General features: G+C 29.7%; 1 protein-coding gene and 1 non-coding gene across 4 annotated transcripts in view; both read left to right on the forward strand.

Annotated features, from left to right (window-relative positions):
• LOC105249993 overlaps window positions 1-12,670 on the forward strand; it is a 58,152-nt gene extending 45,482 nt beyond the window's left edge. For 2 of the 3 annotated variants that reach the window (XM_025414575.1, XM_025414578.1), the window contains exon 8: window positions 12,006-12,669. The gene's annotated coding sequence lies outside the window, so the exon portion shown is untranslated. Of the gene's footprint in view, window positions 1-12,005 lie in introns of all 3 variants that reach the window. The other variant, XM_025414577.1, reaches the window with a different exon arrangement.
• Trnas-gga lies at window positions 8,482-8,554 on the forward strand. Its single transcript has one exon. It is a non-coding gene; the product is annotated as a tRNA-Ser (tRNA).
• Window positions 12,671-23,226: the final 10,556 nt, after the last annotated feature.

Raw genomic sequence — 23,226 nt, forward strand, 5'->3', positions numbered from 1 at the left:
ATACGAAATATTTAATAAATTATTTAGAGGTCGTATCTCGTTTTGAGTGGAAAGTTGCTATGTGGAACTTTACAATGAAATCAAATTTATGTGCAACTGTACAATAGGGATCTATTATTGTATGATTTCAGATATGATTTGCAACTTTTCACACAAAACAAGATTCTCAATTATAATCGATATATAATCGATATATAAAGGTCAAAGAAATTGAAATGTTATTCAATACGTTTATTCCTTTATAATTTTTAATACGAAAGGTCTATTATTGTACATGGTGCCCAAAAATTCTGTGAATCTTAATAAAACTTCTTTTGTTTATAACTTTTTAATCAACAACGAGCGACGCCTAAAACCTTTTGGATGTTATTCAGGGCAGTGACCTTGAAAATATATATCAAAATCAAATTATTTGGGACTGGATGTGTATTTGGGACTGGAAGGTAAATATTTACTTTTTTAAAATAATTTTTTTTAGTAATGTTATATTTATTAAGATACATTTGTTGAATACAATTTAGGAGACTAGACTATAGACATGGAGCAAATATATTAAACTATCGGATAATTTCGAGATAATGAATAGAAATTAAAGATATGGTTAACGCAGTTGATGAACAGTATGAAATAGCAAATTAACAATATTATAAGACTAAAAACTCTTATCGATTAAATGAAAAAAAAGACAATACATACACATACCCATATATGCATGTCCACACACACACACACACACTCATATACAAATAATATATAAAATAAAATTAATCTTTGAAGATTATTTAAAGTCGTTAGTTAAAACGAAAGGATGACGTGTTTAGGAGTTTATCAGATCGTTAATTTAATTAATATTTGTAGCTAAACTGAAATAGCAAAGCTTTTGAATTTATTTCTTAATGTGAAAACAATAGGGAAAAATTATAAATTGTATAAGAAATGAAAAAAAAATTATTCTGAAGAAAAAAGAAAAACAATTTATTTAGAGCTTTAAAACAAAAATTAAGCAAAATTAATTTCTAAAATTAATTTGTATTAAAAATTTTTCAGAGGCATTAAATAGAGACATCATAGCTATAAATTTAATAATTAAAAATTTGGATGCTTACATTTTTAATAATGTTTTTAGAATGTATGTGATTTCTGTTTCTAAAATTAATCTTTAATTAATCTGGATTCAATCTTTAAGTTTAGTATTGAAAGAAAGTTGTAATATTTTATTTAGCTCAGATTTCTTTTTACAAATAATCTCATAGTTTCAAAAGATGTGGCTAACACAGTTGGAGATGAACAATACGAAAACAACCAATTAAAATAGCAAATTAACAATATCAAATCTAAATAGTTTTTTTTTATAAAAAAAAGACTGTATCTTAATCTGTTCCATTTCTTTTCTCTTAAGACAAAGTTTATACAATCATGTTTGTTTATTTTTTCATTTTTTTCATAAAGAAGTTGTTAAAATGTATCATAGTACTCAATCTATAATAATGTGTAAAAAATATAATTCTTCATATAAATTATCTTGTTAAAACAATTTTTTTCAGTTTCTCTTCTTAGAGATATTCCGATTACATATTAATGCTCTGCATATAGTCTTTTACCTCTTAGTTTGTCAGTTCGCTATTTGAGATTCTTGTTTTATGAAGTAATTTTGTTTTTTATGTAAAATTGAATATAATTTTCTTATTAGAAAATATAATATTCTTACTAATTTTCTTACTAGAAAATATAATATTCTTACAAGAAAGAAGGGTTATTTAAGGCGGAAATTGGAGAAAAGAGATTTATAGGAAATTAAATTGTAACCATATGTTTCATAATCATTGTCTCAGAAAGAAACAGATAAAATATATTAACAAACTTGAATTGTAGAGAAATGAATTATAGATATTATTGAAAATTTGTGGAAGAATATGTAAACATTTTCTAGTCATTTGTAGAAGAAAAAGAAGTTTTTACATACTTTATCGTAAATTTTTAAATTTAATATTTGTATTATTTGACAATTAATGTCTACACTGTTTTAAAAATATTGAAAGTTGGAAAACTATTGATAAAGAAATTTTTAGAGTACTAAAGAGAAGCCTAGTTTTCAGGAATCTGAAATTCTATATCTTAATCACATTTTAATTACATCTTTGTAGCATTGAAATAAGATAACTTCATCTATCCGAGGGAAATTATTATGAGCAACTTATATGTTATTCAATGAAGAAATTAGTATATTATTTTCATATTAGTATTTAGATAACTTCTAAAAATTTTAACTTTTAATCAGATATAAGATTTTTTGGTTTCTCCTAAAACAAATTTAGTAGAGAAAGAGATTCGTAGAATTTTGTAAAGATTCGTAAAAGATTCTTGAATCTTTAACTTTAATTTAATTTCAATTATTGAAAAGATTACCTGAAAAAAATATGAAACAACTGATAATAGAAATTCTATAATAGATTCTATAATAGATTATCTATAATAATATTTCTGATATTAAAAAGAATATAAAATTGATAATATCCATTAATCTCACTAGTAGTATTCTCACTATGTATATATAGTGGTGACAATTAAAAATCTTTATAGAATATAAATTTTTTAATATGGTTGATTTAATTCTTCCAATTAAAAGAATATTTAAATCTTAAATTTAAGAGAAACATGAAGAAACATATGAAAGAATTTTGCTTCGATTCGAATAGGCTTTGAACATATAGAGCAATTAAAATAAGAGATGTATTTTTTTTATAAGATGATTTTCATGTGTGTTTAGAAACAATTTCTCGAAAATATCTCGCTACATGTGATTTCGATCAAATATTAATAAAACAATGTAAGTATAATATTTGATACAATAAAGTAAATACAAAAAAAAATTTCAGACACAAGTTTTATGATTCCTATAATGCTCTTTATAACATTAAATTTTTTGAAAATATAATATTTTCTAAATATATCCCTATAAAATTTTATACTATAAGTTTTATAAATCTCGAATTTTTTATAACCACAAAAATTAAAGAATTTCGCATAAAATTCATTTATCTATGATAATATGACTTTCCGAAATATTTTGCATATGATATAGATTGCGCTATGTTGCGTCTTCATTCTGAAATATTATTCTTTTTAAAGGATCAATTGAAAAATTGTAGTCGACCAAAACCAGCCAAAAAATTAAGTCTATTAATACGACGCTTCGACCATGTGGTTGTGGTCCTTATCAAGTATACACTAGAAAAGATTTATAAATACATAAATTAACGGTTTGAATACAAAGTAACGCATAAAGAATTAAAGTCAATGTTTATTGACGAAGTCTCACATGGACGCATCAGCTTCTCTCAAATTGAATCTAGTTAAATAACGTTTTTTGTATTACGTGATTACGTTGTTTTACATGTTCACCATTAATGCTTGCCTTCTGATTACTATTATATCGGTAAAAATCTTTTCACACTTTAATTCTTTGTGCGTTACTTTGTATTCAAACCGTTAATTTATGTATTTATAAATCTTTTCTAGTGTATACTTGATAAGGACCACAACCACATGGTCGAAGCGTCGTATTAATAGACTTAATTTTTTGGCTGGTTTTGGTCGACTACAATTTTTCAATTGATCCTTTGATTACTCGACTAGCGATATTAAACTATTTACATTATACTTTTTGATATTCTTTCCCATTATAAAATGTAATATAGTAAATAAATATATAACTTCAATAGAATAATATATAAATAAATTAAATAAAAGATAAAATAATGAAATTAAACAAATAATTCCAATATTTTTGACGAGATTTTATTCAAAAATTTGTGATATGTACATTCAAGAAGAAATATGCAGGTGCTAAAAGTAAGTGAGTTGATATATGATTAAAATTAATTATAATAGAAAATGTAAACATATTCTTACTTCTGTAAAGAAAATAAAAAATATGTAATTTATAATAACATCAATTTCTCTCTCTCCCCTCCCTCTTTCTTTCCTTTTCCCTCTTTTACTCATATATTCTCCTCATTCATATAATTATATTGAATAATATCATTTTTATATAAATATTATTTTAAAAAATTAATACTCTTGTTTTTAAAAAAATTTATATTTATATTTGTGTGTATAATAATATATCCATATAATGTATATTCAACATATTCATATATATAATGCATATATATAACACACAATATATATATATATATATATATATATATATATATATATATCCCCCTAGAAACCATACAACTTTTGTCTGAAACATCTTTTTCTAAAATTAAAAATAAGAAAGTTATTTGGGGTGGAACATTAAAATAAGATACCCTGTATAAAACTTAATTGTTCTTTTTTTTTCAAAAATCATACAAAAATTTAAAATTTTTTTCAGGCTAGAGATTTATTCCGATTAATATTCTCTAGAGCTCAATAATATGGCATTATTGTGGCAATAAATCTTCCAAAAACATTTCCTGTTGCAACTTGTAGCCGAAAGTCGAATAAGAATATGTTTACGAAGTAATTCATTAATTAATTTGGTAAATATTTCGATGAAGGACGTCCGCCTCGATTATCTTGATTTTGACATATATTGTCAAGATCACTGCCCTGAGGGTCATCCGAAGGTTTTAGCCATCGCTCGTTGTTTATTAAAAAGTTATTAACAAAAGAATTTCACAATTTTAATGTTTTTTATCTCTGAAAATATTGATTTGAGAAAAAAAATTTTTAAGCAAAAAATAAAGGCGCTGAAAAACTCTACAAAAAAGGTTATATGCATTTTTTTCATAAAACTATTATTTTAACTAATATAATATATAATATATAAAAACATAATTATTTTAAATACATTTAATACAATTTAAATTTATATAGAATTTAATACAATTTAATACAATTAAAAAATATTACAAATATATGTGTACACACATACACGGGGGGGGGGGGAGTGCAAGGAGGGCCTTCGGTGCCCCTCCCGCAACCAACCCGCCGGTAGGGGACGCATTGTCAAGAGTTGAATCACAATGGATATATGCTGTAAGTTGTAAAGCGAGGTCCACTTTGCTTACCGGCAGGGTGGTTGTGGGAGAGAGAGCCGAATGCCCCCCTCACATTCTCGTGCATGCGCGCGCGCGTGTGTGTACACATACATTTGTGATATTTTTTAATTGTATAAAATTGTATTGAATTGTATTGAATTCTATATAAATTTAAATTGTATTAAATGTATTTAAAATTATTATTTTTTCATATAACAGCTAAAATAGTAGGTTTATGAAAAAAATGCATATAACTTTTTTTGTAGAGTTTTTCAGCGGCTTTATTTTTTGCTTAAAATTTTTTTTCTCAAATCAATATTTTCGGAGATAAAAAACATTAAATTTGTGAAATTCTTTTACTAATAAGTTTTTAACGAACAGCGAGCGGCTAAAACCTCTTGGACGTTACTCAGGTCAGTGACTTTAATAACATATGTCAAAGTCAAAGTAATCAAGGCGGACTCCTTTCATCGAAAGATTAATTTATTATATATATATTTGAAGATATAAATAGAATTAAATTTTTTTTAAGAAGCACATGTACGGACACACATCTAAGAATATCGCTTAAAATTATACTTTTTTTAAAAATAATACTTTTCTTAAAAATAAATTCATAAATATATATACACAGATATATCTACAAAATGTGTACAAAACATCTATAAATGTGGATAAATTTTGTATTCAGTATTTATCAAGTAGCTTTTGCAATATGATTACTATTAATATTAACAAAATCGTCCAGAGAACAAGTCTTGTGTTTACAAGATATATCTGTATAGTTAATAAGGATGCTACAATACCTCATAGTTATAGAGGAAGCTACATATATAAAGCAAGATTAATATGATTGACAAACTTTCATATTAGTATACTCTTTTTTTTCAATAATTTTGATTTTACCATATGTTATTGAGATTATAATTTAATTTTAAATAAAAGATTTTAATTTTTACTCATTGTTTATTAGAGAAAGTTATTAACAAATAAAAGATTAATTGTTTGAGTATTCTCTTGTAAATAAAAATTCATATAAAGCAGTTCATTTTACATAATTCTGTTTTCAATACAAAAGTCTGTAATTATGAATTTATATAGGTTTCTAACTTTCAACGAAGCAAGATCCATTCCAACTAATTCGGTACTTGAAAGCCATCTTTTTATTTATTATCATCTTTAAATATTCGAAAGCACTGTGGCAATGTAAGATTATCTTACATTGCGTAAAAGCTATAAACTCAAAACTATGAAATCGTACAATTACGGTGAAACCTGAAAATAGCGGACAGCATCCCTTTCATATATACTACGCTACTTTCTGTGTAGCATGAATGGGAATAATAATCCAACCGCGTAGCAGTATATAAATTTATGGGCGAAATATTCTCTCACGGCAGTATACTTGAAAAGACGTATTCGTACAAATATCGCACTGTAATAGATCACTAAGGATCTGGATTTGTTGAGAGTGAGAGTAATCTTGTAACGGATCAGTACCCTTTAGGCCCAGTTCCACAACTCGAGTTAATCGGAGTTTAATACGTTAAACTGAGTCCTGATTGGTCCATTCACTACTTAAACTCGGATTAACTGGATTGTGGAACAGGGCCTTAGTCCCAACAGTGGCCAGTTAGCTTAACTAGTAGTTAAGTAGTGATGCAAACCACTGAAACAAAATTCGGTAAGCTAGGTTAGACAAGTTGCATTTTCGCAAAATATATATAAGTGAAATATTGAAAATATATATACATTTATTTACAAAATTAATCAATTAATTAATTAAATAAATTTTCAATATTTCACTTATGTATATTTTATGAAAATGCAACTTGTCAAAATCTAACCTAGCTTACCGAATTTTGTTTCAGTGGTTGGCATTACTACTTAAGTACTAGTTAAGCTAACTGGCCACTGTTGGAACGGACCTTAGTGTTATTTTGAGATATCATTATATTGATTTCATTTTGCAGTGAAATCAATGTGGGATAGATCTTTTACAAAAAGTTGCGAATTTATATGAAACTATATAATTATAAATCTTATTTTACCGAAAATACCGACTGATGTAGGACTTTGCTTTTCGTGGATAGTTGCAAATTTATTCAGTCAGCCAAATCTTCTAACAGATTTTGCCAAATACTTGCTACAAATTATTGTCAGCAGAAAGACTGCAGATTGTATCTAAAACTACTTGTTATATCAGATAATGATAACAGAATATTAGTAAAAATGCTTACAAAATCTGTTGACATAACTTGATAGAGAGCAGGACTCTAACCGAAATCGAGTAGGATTTACGCGATAGAATTTTGCATAAAATTACCATAGCAAATTGAGAACAGAAATCGAGCAGGAGCTACGCGACACAATTTGATGTCAGATTACTGAACAGGATTTGCGCATACAATCTCTGATAGCAGATTGAAGCAAGAAAGAAAAAGCCAAAAAGGCATAATTCGAAAGTTTCTTCGCTTACTGCTACCGGGATGTATTTCCTCGCAATCAAATTTCTGTCAGAAATATATATAAAGTCGCGATTATTAATAAAAGATGAAAAATATAGCCACTATTTCTATCACTTTAATTTTTGATATCGAATACAAGCAGATGAGACTATTATATTTAGAATATTAAACTGATTGGAATCAATAGAATAAATGGAAAATTATTCATTTACTATTTATTTAAGACAAGAATTTAATTCTAAATAAATTATATCTCAAGTTTTATAAATTAAATTTAATAACTTTTATCATTTATTTTATTATTAATTTAATTTAATTAAATTAATAATAAAATGGTCCTTCGCTATGTGAGATATAACTACGATATAACATATATGTCATATTAAAAGAAAATTATAATTAACCGCTAATTCATTGATAATACTCTTATTTAGTACCTATATAATCAATTTTATTGCATTTATATATATATATATATATATATATATATATATATCAACAAGTAACCGTAAATCTTGTTCGATTTCCCTCCCACATACATCCCTATCTTTCTGCTGTCAATTTGTCATCAGATTGCGTGCGAAAATTCTGATGTCTGTCGACATCAGAAAATCTGACATCAAATTGCATTGCGCAGATCTTGCTCGGTTTCTGCCGATAATCTGTTGTTAGATTATGTTTTACTGACTCTGAAGGCTTGCCCCGGCCCTATATTAGGGTCCATCCGCCATTGCAATTTGGTACAGTGGGGATTTTAGTATATACTAGAGGGATCTTGGGGGATGTAGTCACTCTACGGCTCGTCGGTGCCGTTTCATACGGAAGCCAGCATGCACGCGAATACCTCCACCGGCACTTATTTGGTCAGCGAGCGACCTTTCAGAGATCCTTCATGGCAATCGGCATTGCATCCATCCGAGTGAGATACCAACATCGCTCTAGAGTCGCATATCACTGTGTTAAAAAGAAGCATTAGGTGTGAGGTCTGGATAACTCAGTGGTCTAGAGCAGTCGCCCGGAAAGCGAAAGACTCGGGTTCGATTCCCGATCCAGTCACTTGCGTCTCACATATTTTTCTAGTCTGCGAATATTGTTTTCTAGCAATTATTCGTTAGGCTGAAAATTGTGTGAATGCTCTCTCCATAGGATATGCGTTAATGCCGTTGCCACGGATGGATTCTGTTGCTCGTTGATCAAATGAGCGTAAAGACACGTCCGACCTCCTCCCACATACATTCTTATCTTTCTCTGTCTGACTCTTCAAGTTCGGTGGCCTGAAAAACATTGTTGATGCCTGTAAAAGGACTTCTAAGACGAGAAATAAGACAAAAATCTTAATAACTCAACAACTAATCATTTCCAGACCTATGTTGATTAATTTTTTTTTCTTCTCTAAGCATGAGGAATCCTTTCTTGAAATTTTGCCCACTATTTATGAAACAACCTGTATATTCTTTTGAATTTGTAACATTTTTAAATACCATATATGGAGATTTATGTAAATATTTGTAAAATATTTGTATAATAATACAACTTGTTTAATATTTTGAATCTTTCATTTCAGTATATGTTCAAACTCTTGTTTTGCATGTACTTTCACTTATTAATAACTTTTTAATAAACGATAAATTAGCTAACAGTTTTTAGATTGTTATAATTATGATTTTGATATCAAAATTACTGAAGAAAAAGCGAGCGAGAAAGAAAGAGTAAAGGGAAAGAAAGGAGAGGGAGAGAGGGTGAGAGAATGAGGGGAGGGAGGGGGGAGAATGCATTAATGTAAAAATTTACCATAAAATTTTATAATGAACATATTTACAAAATACGCAACGTGCGCGTACATACGCACACACATCACACATCTACATACAATGTGTTATTTTACTTACAAGGAAATTCTAGCTGTTAAGCATGAACATCTTATTTTATAAACACATTTTAAAGATCACAGTTATATTAATAGGCTTGGTGAATTGATGTGATAATAAGTGATAATTTGAATTAGTTATAAATTAACGAAAAAATTATTGATTAATTCCGTCAAAAGTTAATTTTAATAATATGATTTTTATTTAATCGATCTAAATAAATTTAAATTAACTTATATATTTTAATTAATCTTATAGTTCATTTGTAATAATAATTTCTATATTGTTTTTTGAAAATCAAATTTATGATTATAGGCAATTTTTTCTAAAACTTCAAATATTTTTTCTAAATGAAAAACAAAAATTATTTTTTAAATTATTTTTTAATAATTAATTCTATTCTCTAATTTAATTTTAATTCTTTTTTTTTTCTTGTATATACGGACAGAGATTATATAAGAGAAAGACAACACATAGACATAATTATATATCCAAAGTGTCCAGTAATAATTATCACATTTCTCGTATGCAGGTAGAGTAGTTAAACAGAAAGTCCTTTACCGTTTTGTGATCTTTGCTTTAATTAATGAGAAATTAATTAAAAAAGATCAACCAATGAGTAGTAGCACACGACGAGAAGAGCCATCAGCTGTACGCGACCGCTACGAGAATCAAATATTACGCACAATTTGTACATAATTGTCATTTGTAGAGCGTTTTTCCTAGGCGCTTCATCGCGCGATTAGTAACTGCATAATAATGGATTATCTCTTTCCATCATGCATTAATACTCGCGAGGAATTGGTTTACTTTTTTAAATTAATTTTTCATTAATTATTGCAAACATCGCAAGATGGTAAAGGACTTCTCTGTTGACTTTAGTTTAACTCATTTCATCTGCTTATGAGAAATACACGGATTATTCCTAGACACTTTGTAAATTTATTTTTGATTATACAGGATATACAGGATGTCATAAAGATTGTGCCAATGCTCGTAAGTGGGTAAAGCGCAGTAAACTAAACAGAAAAATCCTCTACCATTTTTTGCAATTTTTTTACAATAATTATTAAAATATTAATTAAAAATATTAATTAAATAGCTGACGGATGAGCGGACATTTCGCGCGACTAGACTATGAGATGTGTGTTCTAAGTCTGCTAAGCAAAGTCAAGTGACAAGTTTGGCTGTGCATACTTCGACTATCGTCTTTTTATTATTATGTAATACCGCTGACACATCTAAAGTGTACATTACACAGTTTAGCCATGCAAAATGCATGCTTATTTGTCACTTTTTAAATTAATATTTCAATAATTGCGAAAATTATAAAATGGTAAGACTGTTTTCAGTTTATTGCATTGTACCTGTTCACAAGCGTTAGCATAATATTTATGATTATCTTATATATATATTGTTTGCTATCATCTATATTTATGATTATCTTATACAGGGTGGGGCATTTATCTTGAGACAAGATAATATCTCGATTGGAGTCGATTATTTTGAAAAAAGTTTTAGACAAAAGTTGTATGGTTTCAAGGTGGACATAAAATGGTGTCATTAGTTTGATCTTGAAGAGCCACCTGAAGGACACGCGAAGGTCAGCTCCAACTTTTTAAATGGGACACCCTATATGCTTTTGCATATTCTTGTAGCTCATCTCAAGAGCTTTCCAAAACACTATAATTAAGTTAGTTTTCATTAAGTACTTTCCAAGTTATGAGGCTTGAAATCATTTTTTAATTTTACATAAACCGTAAAATATCTTGTAAAATATTCATTTTTTGATTATTTTACCTTAATACTTTTATGTACAAAATAATGAGAAAAATCAATTGGTGTAAAGAAAACTCATAGTTGTTTCGAAAAAAAATATGTAATTTGCAATTAACAATTACATATTTTTTCTTAAAAATAACTATGTATTTTCTTTACACCAATTGATTCCTCTCATTATTTTGTACATAAAAGTATTAAGGTAAAATAATCGAAAAATGAATATTTTACAAGATATTTTACGGTTTATGTAAAATTAAAAAATGATTTCAAGCCTCATAACTTGGAAAGTACTTAATGAAAACTAACTTAATTATAGTGTTTTGGAAAGCTCTTGAGATGAGCTACAAGAATATGCAAAAGCATATAGGGTGTCCCATTTAAAAAGTTGGAGCTGACCTTCGCGTGTCCTTCAGGTGGCTCTTCAAAATCAAACTAATGACACCATCTTATGTCCCCCTTGAAACCATACAACTTTTGTCTGAAACATTTTTTTGCATCTTTTAGACTTTACGAGATATTTCGATGTCTCAAGATAAATGCCCCACCCTGTATATATATTGTTTGCTATCATCTATATTTATGATTATCTTATATATATATTGTTTGCTAAATAATCAAAATTAACTTAATATTAAAAAATCCAATTATTTTAAATTGATCTAAATTAATTCAATTTAATTTCGTCAAACGTGAGTAGCATTAACATTAACAATCGTTTTTTAATTATATACTTTAATTAATTAGATTTCTATAGATTATAGTTCTAACAAGTAATATGTGTTGATAAAAATAAAAGTTCGCGAATTGGCGTTATCGTTAATCGCTGTTGATGCAACGAATTTTAAAATTAATTGTAGGTAAGCCACAGCATTCTACACCAAACAGGAGCCCTTCAAAGCTGCAACATGTCGAAGTTAAGTGCAATAATTGAAGTGATTTTAAATGAACAAGAGGGAACTTCAAGGAATTTAAATTTCCATCGACGATTAGGAGATGATAATAAGTATATGTACATCAAATGTTTTTATATATTTGTAACTTTCAATGTTGGCATCGCAAAAATCAATTGTTTTTGAATGTATATTTCTTCTAGCAAATGTGATATTATTGATAAACGAACAACTGCGATATTAGATCTGTCTCATCAAAAGCAGTACATCGCCAATAGACGCCAATTAAGCGTTCTATAGAATGTATTATTGTTTATTTTGCTTTAAATTTTCTGATTATCTTCATAATTTTTTGCTTATGAAAATGTAGCAGCTTTGTTCGAAAGATCTATCGAGTTCTGACCAAAGTTTAACTTTGATATTACAGTCGCTTGACACAGAATGTGAAATACATCTTCTTTGCCAAAGTATAAAACTGTATCCAGAGTACAATATTTGTATATATTCTCATGTTCATTGTTAAATATATAATTTTGCGTACAAAAATTTTTACATAATTATTACATAAATTGTTTTTTAGGATAAATATTCGCATAGTATTGGACATAATTTATTGAAAATTTATGAAAGTGGATTAAAAATATTAAGATTAATTGTAAAAAGTTTTTTTCCGTAGTTGTAATTTACGTATGTAATTTATATGTTCTTAATGTGTATGTTTTGTGTTAATACAAATGGGAAAAAAATATGCAAAAATATATTGAAATAATTTATTATTTTAATTTAAATAGATAATTATAGATAAATCATAATTTTTTACAATAGCTAAAAAATCAGATTTTTGGAAAACCAAAACATCATTTTAAAAAGTTGTAATCTTTTCGATATATAGCAAACTGAGAAAAAATCAATAAAAATACTGTCTCAGAGATGTATAAATAGCGTTTAGATTTAAATTATTAGGGTTAAAACATATACACGATGTATTTCTGTTGAAACAGATATATATATATATATATATATATATCTGTTTCATGTATGTATATATATATATGTATATATACATATATATATATATATATATATATATATATATATATATATACACACACACACACACACACACACACACACACACACACACACACACACACACACACAGGATGTTTGGAAATTCAACAGACAAATTTGCAGAGATTGTCGGAGTACCATAAGAATCATTTTTTGCAAATGAACTTGGGAAACGTATCATTACATCGCTGCGGCATACGGAGTGTTCGAGACATCGAAATATCACAAAAAATAGAAGTTTTACAAAAAATTGTTTCAAACGAAAGTTGTAAGGTGTAAAAAGATCTATTTACTGGCGCCATATGTTTGATTTTGAACGGCGTCGCCAAGGTTACCTTGAATTTTTGAAATGGAATCCTCCACTTTTTATTGCACATTCTTGTAGATTATCTCGAGATCTTTCCAAAGCACTATAATAAAGCATTTTTTCATTGAGTACCAGATAGCCAAATCTGTTAGAACAGATTTTCGTCAAACACCCATTACAAATTTTAAAGGCAGAAAGACTACAGTTTGCATAGAGGAATTGATATATTCGATCATGTTGCCAGCATGTCAGCAGACGTACAACAAAATCTGTTCACATAACTGGACAACAGAAACCGAGCAGAACTGTTGATATAATTGACGACACATTGATGGCAGAAACCGAGCAGAATCTGTGCGGCGCAATTTTGACAGCAGATTGGTAACAAAAACCGAGCAGAATCTGCACAATAAAATTTGATATTAAATTATCGGCAGAAATCGGGTAGAACCTGCTGATGTAATTGACGACACATTGATGGCAGAAACCGAGCAAGATCTGTGCGGCGTAATTTTGACAACAGATTGATAACAAAAACCTAGCAGAATCTGCGCAATGAAATTTGATATCAAATTGTCGGGTAGAGCCTGCTGATGTCGCGGGGCAAGGGGGACGTAGAACTGACCAATCAACTAGCAGCGGCTGATTGGTCAATTCTACGGTCCCTTTGCCCCACAAGAGAAGCCAAGGAATTGTTGTCGCGGAATGTAATTGACGGCACATTGATGGTAGAAACTGAGCAGGATTTGTGCAGTGCAATTTTGACAGCAGATTGATAACAAAAACCGAGCAGGATCTGCGCATACAATCTCTGAGAGCAGATTGATAGAACCAGAACAGGATTTGCATGATTCGATAGTTCCTTCACTTACCGCTACGTGAGCTGTACTTTCTCCTAATCTAATTTTTGTCAGAAATATACATAAAGTCGCGAATATGAATAAGATTAAAAATATAGTAATTATCATTTTAATTTCTATCTTTAATTTCTGATATCTTTAATTTCTGATATCTGATACAAACAGATGAGACTCAAAATATTAAACTGATTGGAATCAATATGATAAATGGAAAATTATTCTTGTACTGCCTATTTGGCATAAAGCAAGAATTTAATTCTAAATAAATTACATCTCCAGTTTTATAAGTTACATTTACTTTTATCATTTACTTTATTATTAATTTAATTAAATGGAATTAGTCCGCTATATGAGATATAACTACCATATAATATATATTACATTAACATATATTACATATAACTATAACATATTATATTACTATAACATATATTACTATAACATATGACATATGTCATTTTAGAAAAGAATTGTAATTATCTTGCCGATAATATTGTTATTTAGCGCTTGTAATAATCAATTTTGTTGCATTTATATAACATTAATAAAAGTAAGCGTAAATCTTGTGCAGTTTCTGCTGTCAATTTGCCATCAGATTGCACGCGCAATTTGCCATCAGATTGCTTGCTCGGTTTCTGCCGACAGTCTGTGGACAAGTTATGTTTTACAAACTCTGTCGTCAAAACAAAAGCTTAATATGGACACAGGTTGGCTACGGTTCTGGTGTGAGATTCTGATCGAATTTGCTGCTAATCTGCTGCCAATCTGCTAACATTTTGCTTACTGAGATACTTTCGAATTATGAGGCTTAAAATAATATCTTAATTTTACATAAACCATAAATATCTAATAAAATATTCATTTTTCGATTATCTTACCTTAATACTTTTATGTAATAAAAGTAAGAAAATAAAGTCAAAATAATGAGAGGAATCAATTAGTGTAAAAGAAACACATAATTGTTTTGAAGAAAAAATATGTAATTTGCAATTAACAAAAAGTGGATGATTCCATTTCAAAAATTCAAGGTGGCCTTGTCGTGATCTTGGCGACGCCATCCAAGGTCAAATACGTAGCGCCAGTAAATTTGCAATTAACAATTCCATATTTTTTCTTAAAAACAACTGTATGTTTTCTTTACACCAATTGATTCCTCATTATTTTGTACATAAAAGTATGAAGGTAAGATAATCGAAAAATGAATGGTTTACTAGATATTTTATGGTTTATGTAAAATTAAGAAATTATTTCAAGCCTTATAACTCAAAAAGTACTTAATAAAAAGGTACTTAATTATAGTGTTTTGGAAAGCTCTCGAGATAAGCTACAGGAATATGCAATAAAAAATAGGGGTTCCCATTTAAGATTTCAAACTTGCCCCCCCCTCTCCGCCCAGGGGGAGGGGTGGGGGGGCTGATTTTAACGTCATTGTACGTCCCCCTCGAAATGACGAAATTTTTATTCTAACCATTTTTTCGTAGTGTGCTTATTTTTCGAGTTATTTGGCTGCCTAAGTTAAAATGGGTCACCCTGTATATATATAAATATATATATATATATATATATATATATATATATATATATATTATTACGCTTGCGTCGAGGACTTCGATTAATATCGAAGGCGCGCACTAATGAATCGGCCGCTCGCGAGACGCGTGAAATAAATAAGCACTTTTAAAGAAGCAAAGGAACTTTAATGCAACTCAAGAACACAAACGATAACGTTAATAATACAGAATAATAATACAACGGATCGGCTCGAGAGAAAACGCGTCCACATAGCAAGACAGCTGGCTCCAAACTCAAATAACAGACGCTGCTGCCGACGTCAACAACAGGCTTCTTCTCTTCTCAAACCGGACTCGATCGCGACTCGAACCAGGGATGTAACAATATATATATATATATATATATATATATATATATATATATATATGTATACAGAGTGGCCATTTTACTCCGTCCGCGGAAATATCTCCTCAGGTAGGGACGCAGAAAATGGACGGAATCCGATAGCCAACGGGATCCGATAATCCCAATTGGCCAATTCAAAATAGGCTTCTCTGATTGGTTAATCGTTGCTGGTTACCCTAGACACAGGTCGATATGATTGGCAGTGGGCAATCGTTTGTGAGCAAACGGGACCCTCCCGCAGAAAATGCCTCAGACAAAAGTTGTATGGCTTGAAGGAGGCCATAAGATGTTGTCATTGATTTGACCACGAAAAGTTGTTTGAAGGTCAGTTAAAGATTATTTTCAATTTTTTAATTGAAATTCCCTATTTTTTATTACTTATTTTTCTAGCATATCTCAAGAACTTTTCAAAACACTATACTAAAGTATTTCTTCATTGAGTACTTTTTAAGTTATGAGGCTTGAAATCATTTCTTAATTTTACATAAACCGTGAAATATCTTGTAAAATATTCATTTTTCGATCTTGCCTTAATACTTTTATGTACAAAATAATGAGAGGAATCAATTGGTGTAAAGAAAACACATAGTTGTTTCGAAGAAAAAATATGTAATTTGCAATCAACAATTACATATTTCTTAAAATAAAAGTAATCAAGATGTACATCTTGACATAATTAAACTTTTGTAATATACTTGTTTTTTTTGCTCTACAAGCCCTTTATAACCCATTGTACATATTTCTTTTTTAAAAACAATTATGCATTTTCCCATTTTAAAATTGTCCCATTTAAAAAGTTGATGGTGACCTTCAGGTGACTTTTCAAGGTCAAACTAATAGATTCATCTTATGTCCCCCTCGAAACCATACAACTTTTGTCTGAAACATTTTTTCGTACCTTTTAGACTTTACGAGATATTTCGATGGCAAAGTTAAAATGGAACATCCTGTACACGTATATTAAAATTTTATTATTAATAAATGCTAGTCACAATGCTTATAAATACTCTATTTTTCAGTTGAGTTTCAATATTGTTTACTGTAATAAGATATAAATTTATACATGCACGCATAAAATTTTATTGTTTTTGCTAACTTTTAATTTAAAAAAACGGAAAACAATGCAAGAGAATAAATTATAAAGATTTAAGTAGAAGAAAAATTTAAGCAACTTTATTTCTTAATATGTGTGAGTGAGAAATGAGAAAATTATTAAATTTTTATTACATATTTTAGATTTTGTGAATTATTGTTACAATCATAATTTTCATTTATTACACCGGGGAACAGTCAATTACGCAGATTTGTGCAGCGTTCCGGCATTTACAAAGTTTAATCCATCTAATCCTAACCAAATAAAAATGAAAAAGATGCAAACCGTTAATTTTTTAGTAAGTATAATACGTGATAAATAATACATATAGGTACACTAATTTACAAAAAATATATTTGTTTCAGAATATAAAATGTGGTTATTGTGGGAACAGTTTTTCAAACATTTCCGATGTCATCGAAAAAAAATTAAAAAATTAATTTTTGTCTTCAAAAATCATTTCTTCTACTAGATTGTTGCTACCCTTGTGTTAATCGTTTTTCGAGAAAATTGGTCTCGTCCAAAATCTTCGACGATTACGTTTAATTCGGGACTTTTTTCTCTTCAGCTTTCATTAATTTATAAATTATATACAGGGTGTCCTAGACCACCCATACACCCCTTTTCTTTCAAAATCTAAGCATTTAACAGAAAAACGTTTTCGACAAAAATTGTATGGTTTTGAGGGGAACATAAGATGGTGTCATTAAATTGACCTTGGATGACATCGTTAAGGTCAGATCAAGGACACCTTTAATTTCTTAAATAGAACCACCTATTTTTTATTGCATATTCTTATAGCTTATGTCGAGAGTTTTCCAAAACACTATAATAAAGTATTTTTTCATTGAGTACTTTTCGAGTTATGAGGCTTGAAATAATTTTTCAATTTTACATAAACCATAAAATATCTAGTAAAATATTCATTTTTTTATTATCTTACCTTAATACTTTTATGTACAAAATAATGAGAGGAATCAATGGTGTAAAGAAAACACACAGTTGTTTTTAAGAAAAAATATGTAATTGTTAATTGCAAATTACATATTTTTTCTTCGGAACAATTATGTGTTTTTTTTTTACACCAATTGATTTCTCTCATTATTTTGTACATAAAAGTATTAAGATAATCGAAAAATAAATATTTTACTAGATATTTTATAGTTTATGTAAAATTAAGATATTATTTTAAGCCTCATAAATTGAAAAGTATTCGATGAAAAAATACTTTATTATAGTGTTTTGGAAAGCTCTCGACATAAGCTATAAGAATATGCAATAAAAAATATGTAGTTCCATTTAAGAAATTAAAGGTGTCCTTGACCTGATCTTAACGATGATCACTGCTAGATCGGAGGTGGCCATTCAAATCCAAAGAAGAAGAAGAAGAAGAAGAAGAATCCAGTCTCGCTGTCGGGAACGAGCGGGAGTGAGAGCAGATTTGCACGCCTCTAGCTAAAAACTTTTATTGGTTGTCCCATGGAGCGTATTTACGTTAGCGTAATGATCAATAAACCAATCACAAGGCCCTTTAAATATTCATTTTAAAAATAAACTTTGTAAAAGACTGTGATTGGTTTATTCATTATTACACTAGCGTAAATATGTTCCATGGGACAGCCGATGTTTTTGCTGGCGTAACGAAAACAAGCGTAAAATCTGTGATTGGCTAAGCTCTTTTACGCCTACGCCGATACGCCATACGCTGCTCCATGGGACTGCACCTTAAGTATCAAAAGGTTTTAAATGTCGCTCACTATTTATTAAAAAGTTATTAACGAAAAAGTTTAATGAATATAATATGATTTTGCGATAGCATGTACGCTTAAGAAGTTATATTTGGAATATATGTTTAATATGTAGCGAAGATCATCATTAAATGTAGAGTAAACTTTGTTTTATGTTGCAAAATATAGCTGCTTGAAGACAGTGTATTCCACCTCCCCTACGGGGGAGGGACCCGAGGGGTCGCCACTTTCGGAAGATATAACCTAATCCAAACCTATTTCTGATTTAAAATTAAAATTTGATTTAAATCGGAATAGGTTTAGGTTAGGTTATATCTTTCGGAAATGGAGCCCCCCCCCAAAAAAGGGAGCGAAACCCACTGTAGCCACGCATGTATGTACTTTGCAAGATAAAACAAAGTTCATATGGGTTTGCAACTTTTGACGCGAAGCAAGGTTCATTTCAAATCAAATTTTAGTTTTAAATCAGAAATAGGCCGGTATTCATAGTCCGATCTTATATTTGAGATCGTCTTAAGTTCGTGCTTGAAATGCTACGCAGCTATTTGATTGGTTGAATGAGGTCTTAAGTCAACCTCGGACCAGACTTAAGACAATCTTAAATATAAGATCGGACTATGAATACCGGCCATAGATTTAGCTTAGGTTATATTTTCTGAAAGTGGAAGGGGGGGCGGAACACATTATATCCACGCATTTCATCTTGACTCTTAAAACGTACGTAATGTTTAAAAATTGCACATAATTCGTAAAACTTTTTTTGGTAATAATTTTTTAATAAATGACGAGCGACACTTAAAACCTTTTGATACTTACTCAGCGGAGTGAGCTTGACAACATATGTCAAAATCAATGAAATCGGTGAGGTCGTCCGTAAGTGCATAACTATTGATTGTTACACAAATGAATGTCTCATGCTTAAAATTGCAATTCAATCGTAGAGATTATTAATTAATAATTGTGACGACCTATTAGTTAATTTTTTCTAGTTTAATGTGCAAGGTATTTTTTATAAAGTAATTTGAGGTCATATTTAAAGATGTCAGAAATAAAAAAAAATTATTATAGAATTTTTATTGAAAAAGATTTCAATTTTTTAATTCAATTTTGGGAATTAATAAAGAAAACTCTCTCTTTCGAATCAAATTATTTAACTGCTTAAACTGGAATATTTTAAATGCATCCTATATTTTTGTCAGCAAAAACTTGTTTCTTATAATTGAACTTTTATTGCATAATGCGGCGTCTTCAATGAGATTTTAAGGAGACTTGAGGCATAAAGGTGCATTTTCATATATCGCTGAAACAAATAGTTGAAGCGACAGATTTGTCGCTCGTAATCCAGCAGCTGTCATTTTGTAGTTTAGATCGGTTCAACTACAAAGCATTATCGCTCAAACGATATGTCAAACGCTAATACATTGCTGACAATGCTGCCTTACTATATTAATTGTATGTACTAAAATAAAAATGTAGTAAATTTTCCAGTTGCGTTGATGACATCGAAAATAATTCAGAAATCTTGCATTTTCTAATCTCACATTCGATAAAATAACTTTGTAAAATCCATATTAATCATGATTTTGAAAAAGTAGTGCGGCCCAAAATTTTTTTTTTAATAATGTCTTTTTGTTTCTGATAGTAATATAATAAAAACGATATCATTTTCAAATTGTATTTGACGTTTTCATCGAATTATTTTCTTACAATTTGATATTCAGTTATAATATTTTCTTCTTTTGAAAGCTGCTATTATTGTTTTCTACAACACAACTTTATCGCTGTAATCTTTTTTCATGTGCACAACTACCGTTGTAATAGTTTAGCGACAAAAGTTCTCACGTGATCATTTTTGTCGCTCAAATGATCAGTTTCAGCGATACGTGAAAATGCACATTAAGGCGTCTTTAGATGGAAGCGTTTAGCGTCAAGCGTTGAGCGTCAAAAACACGTGCGCAGCACCCTTGCGCATAATTCTAAACAGGCAGATTCCAGCATCTTGATGCTAATACAATGTTTAGTAATAAAAATTTAATAGATACCGTAGAGATAAGTAGATTGTATATTCTTCATAGAAAATGTATTAATATATATAATATATAATAGATATTATTATACAATATATATTATAGAATTGCGCGATTAGCAACGTAGTACAACATAACCAAATAATTGGCATAAATATATGTCTTCTAAACATATATTATTACAACATGAATATTATTTATTACAATGTATTTTTTGTATAAGATATAACGTGTGCACGTTGAAAATCAATAAAAACAATATTTTTAATCACGAATGCATGAAACATTGGCATAGGCACACTGCGCTTGTCACACTTTTTGACGCTTTAACGCTCGATGCTCAGACGCTCCTATGTAAAGGCACCTTTAAGAAATTGACTTAAGAAATTGACCAATTACAATCGAATATTCTCTTAATACTTGACTGTGATTGATTAATTTCTTAAGTCAAGTATGAAGAGATACTCGACTGTGATTGGTCAATTTCTTAAGTCTTACGCCTAAAGATGCGGCCTCATTGACGCTAAAAAGTAGCGTCAACCATTGGTTGAACAATGAAGCAACTATACTTACCTCCTTGTTCAACCTTGTTGTCAATAGTTGACGCTACTTTTTAGCGTCAATGAGGCCGCACCTTAAGTCTCTTTAAAATCTCATTATAGACGTCGCATAAGACATAACAGTAAGGTTTTGACTAATCGCGCTGCTCAATTTGGCCATCCGTAAGGCCGGGTCTACAATAAGTAATTTAAACCTTAAGCCTTAAGAAATTGACTAATCACAGTCGAGTATTCTCTTCATATTTGACTGTGATTGGTCAATCTCTTAAGGCTTAAGACTTAAATTACCTATTGTAGACCCGGCCTAACCAAATTGAGCGATTGGTCGAAATCTTACTGTTATGTCTTACGGAAAGTGTGCTCATGGACGTAAGAAATACTGGACAGAATGTATTGCTGTGGGGGTGAAGCTCAAAGGGTGAGGGGAAAGAAATGTCTACTGCAACGGAATATGAGGCATGTAAGATGGCGACGGATATTAATTTCACGGAGTGTGATATTTTTGAATTTCTTAATATTCAAAAATGATTCGGAACAACACAGCGATTTCAGATGATAGATGATTTCACGGAATCTCTCATATTTTATTCGATTTACGTTCGTGCGACGTGAAAATAGACGCTAAATCTGATGCATCTAAAGGTGCAATTTCATTGACGCTAAAAAGTAGCGTCAACCATTGATTGAACAAAGAAGTAAGTAGTTGTTTCATTGTTCAACCAATGGTTGACGCTACTTTTTAGCGTCAATGAAATTGCACCTTAAAGATGCGGCCTCATTGACGCTAAAAAGTAGCGTCAACCATTGGTTGAACAAAGAAGTAAGTAGTTGCTTCTTTGTTCAACCAATTGTTGACGCTACTTTTTAGCGTCAATGAAATTGCACCTTAAAGGTGCGGCCTCATTGACGCTAAAAAGTAGCGTCAACCATTGGTTGAACAAGGAGGTAAGTATAGTTGCTTCATTGTTCAACCAATGGTTGACGCTACTTTTTAGCGTCAATGAGGCCGCATCTTAAGATGGTCGCGACAATAAACCCCTTACCCCTCAGATTTCACTCCCCTCGTCTAAAAGAGTACTTTATGCTCTGTCCAGTATTTCTTACGTCCATGTGTGTGCTATAGCCTTTAATTTTCAGTTGAATTTCGATATTGGCCACATTCAGCAGACTCGACAGTTGGGAAACATTACTAGATTTTCCGATGTAACTCGACGCTGATTGGTCGGACCTGAAAGTAGAAACCAATCATATTCGATTGCTACTTAGCGGTTGAGTCCGCTAAATGCGGCCATTGTTTACTGTAATATAAATTTATACATGAATGGATAAAATTTGGTTTTTGTTAATTTTTAATTCGAAGAAATGTAGAAAAAATGTAAAAGAATAAATTATAAAGATTTAAGTACAAGAAAAATGTAAGCAAGTTTATACTCATTTAGAGATTATTTTTGTGGAATAAAAAAGATATTCTGAGCTAGTGCAGTTAGTTCATTTAAAAATTAGATCTCAAGTTTAATTATTATTAAAAAGAAATGTGCATCTGATAATCAGATATTTCGCTACGTATCTTTTAATTTTGTAAATATGGTGTGATATATATTTCTC

Source organism: Camponotus floridanus, unplaced genomic scaffold (genome assembly GCF_003227725.1).
Source record: "Camponotus floridanus strain SB8 unplaced genomic scaffold, Cflo_v7.5 scaffold83, whole genome shotgun sequence".
Classification (NCBI taxonomy): Eukaryota; Metazoa; Arthropoda; class Insecta; order Hymenoptera; family Formicidae; genus Camponotus; species Camponotus floridanus.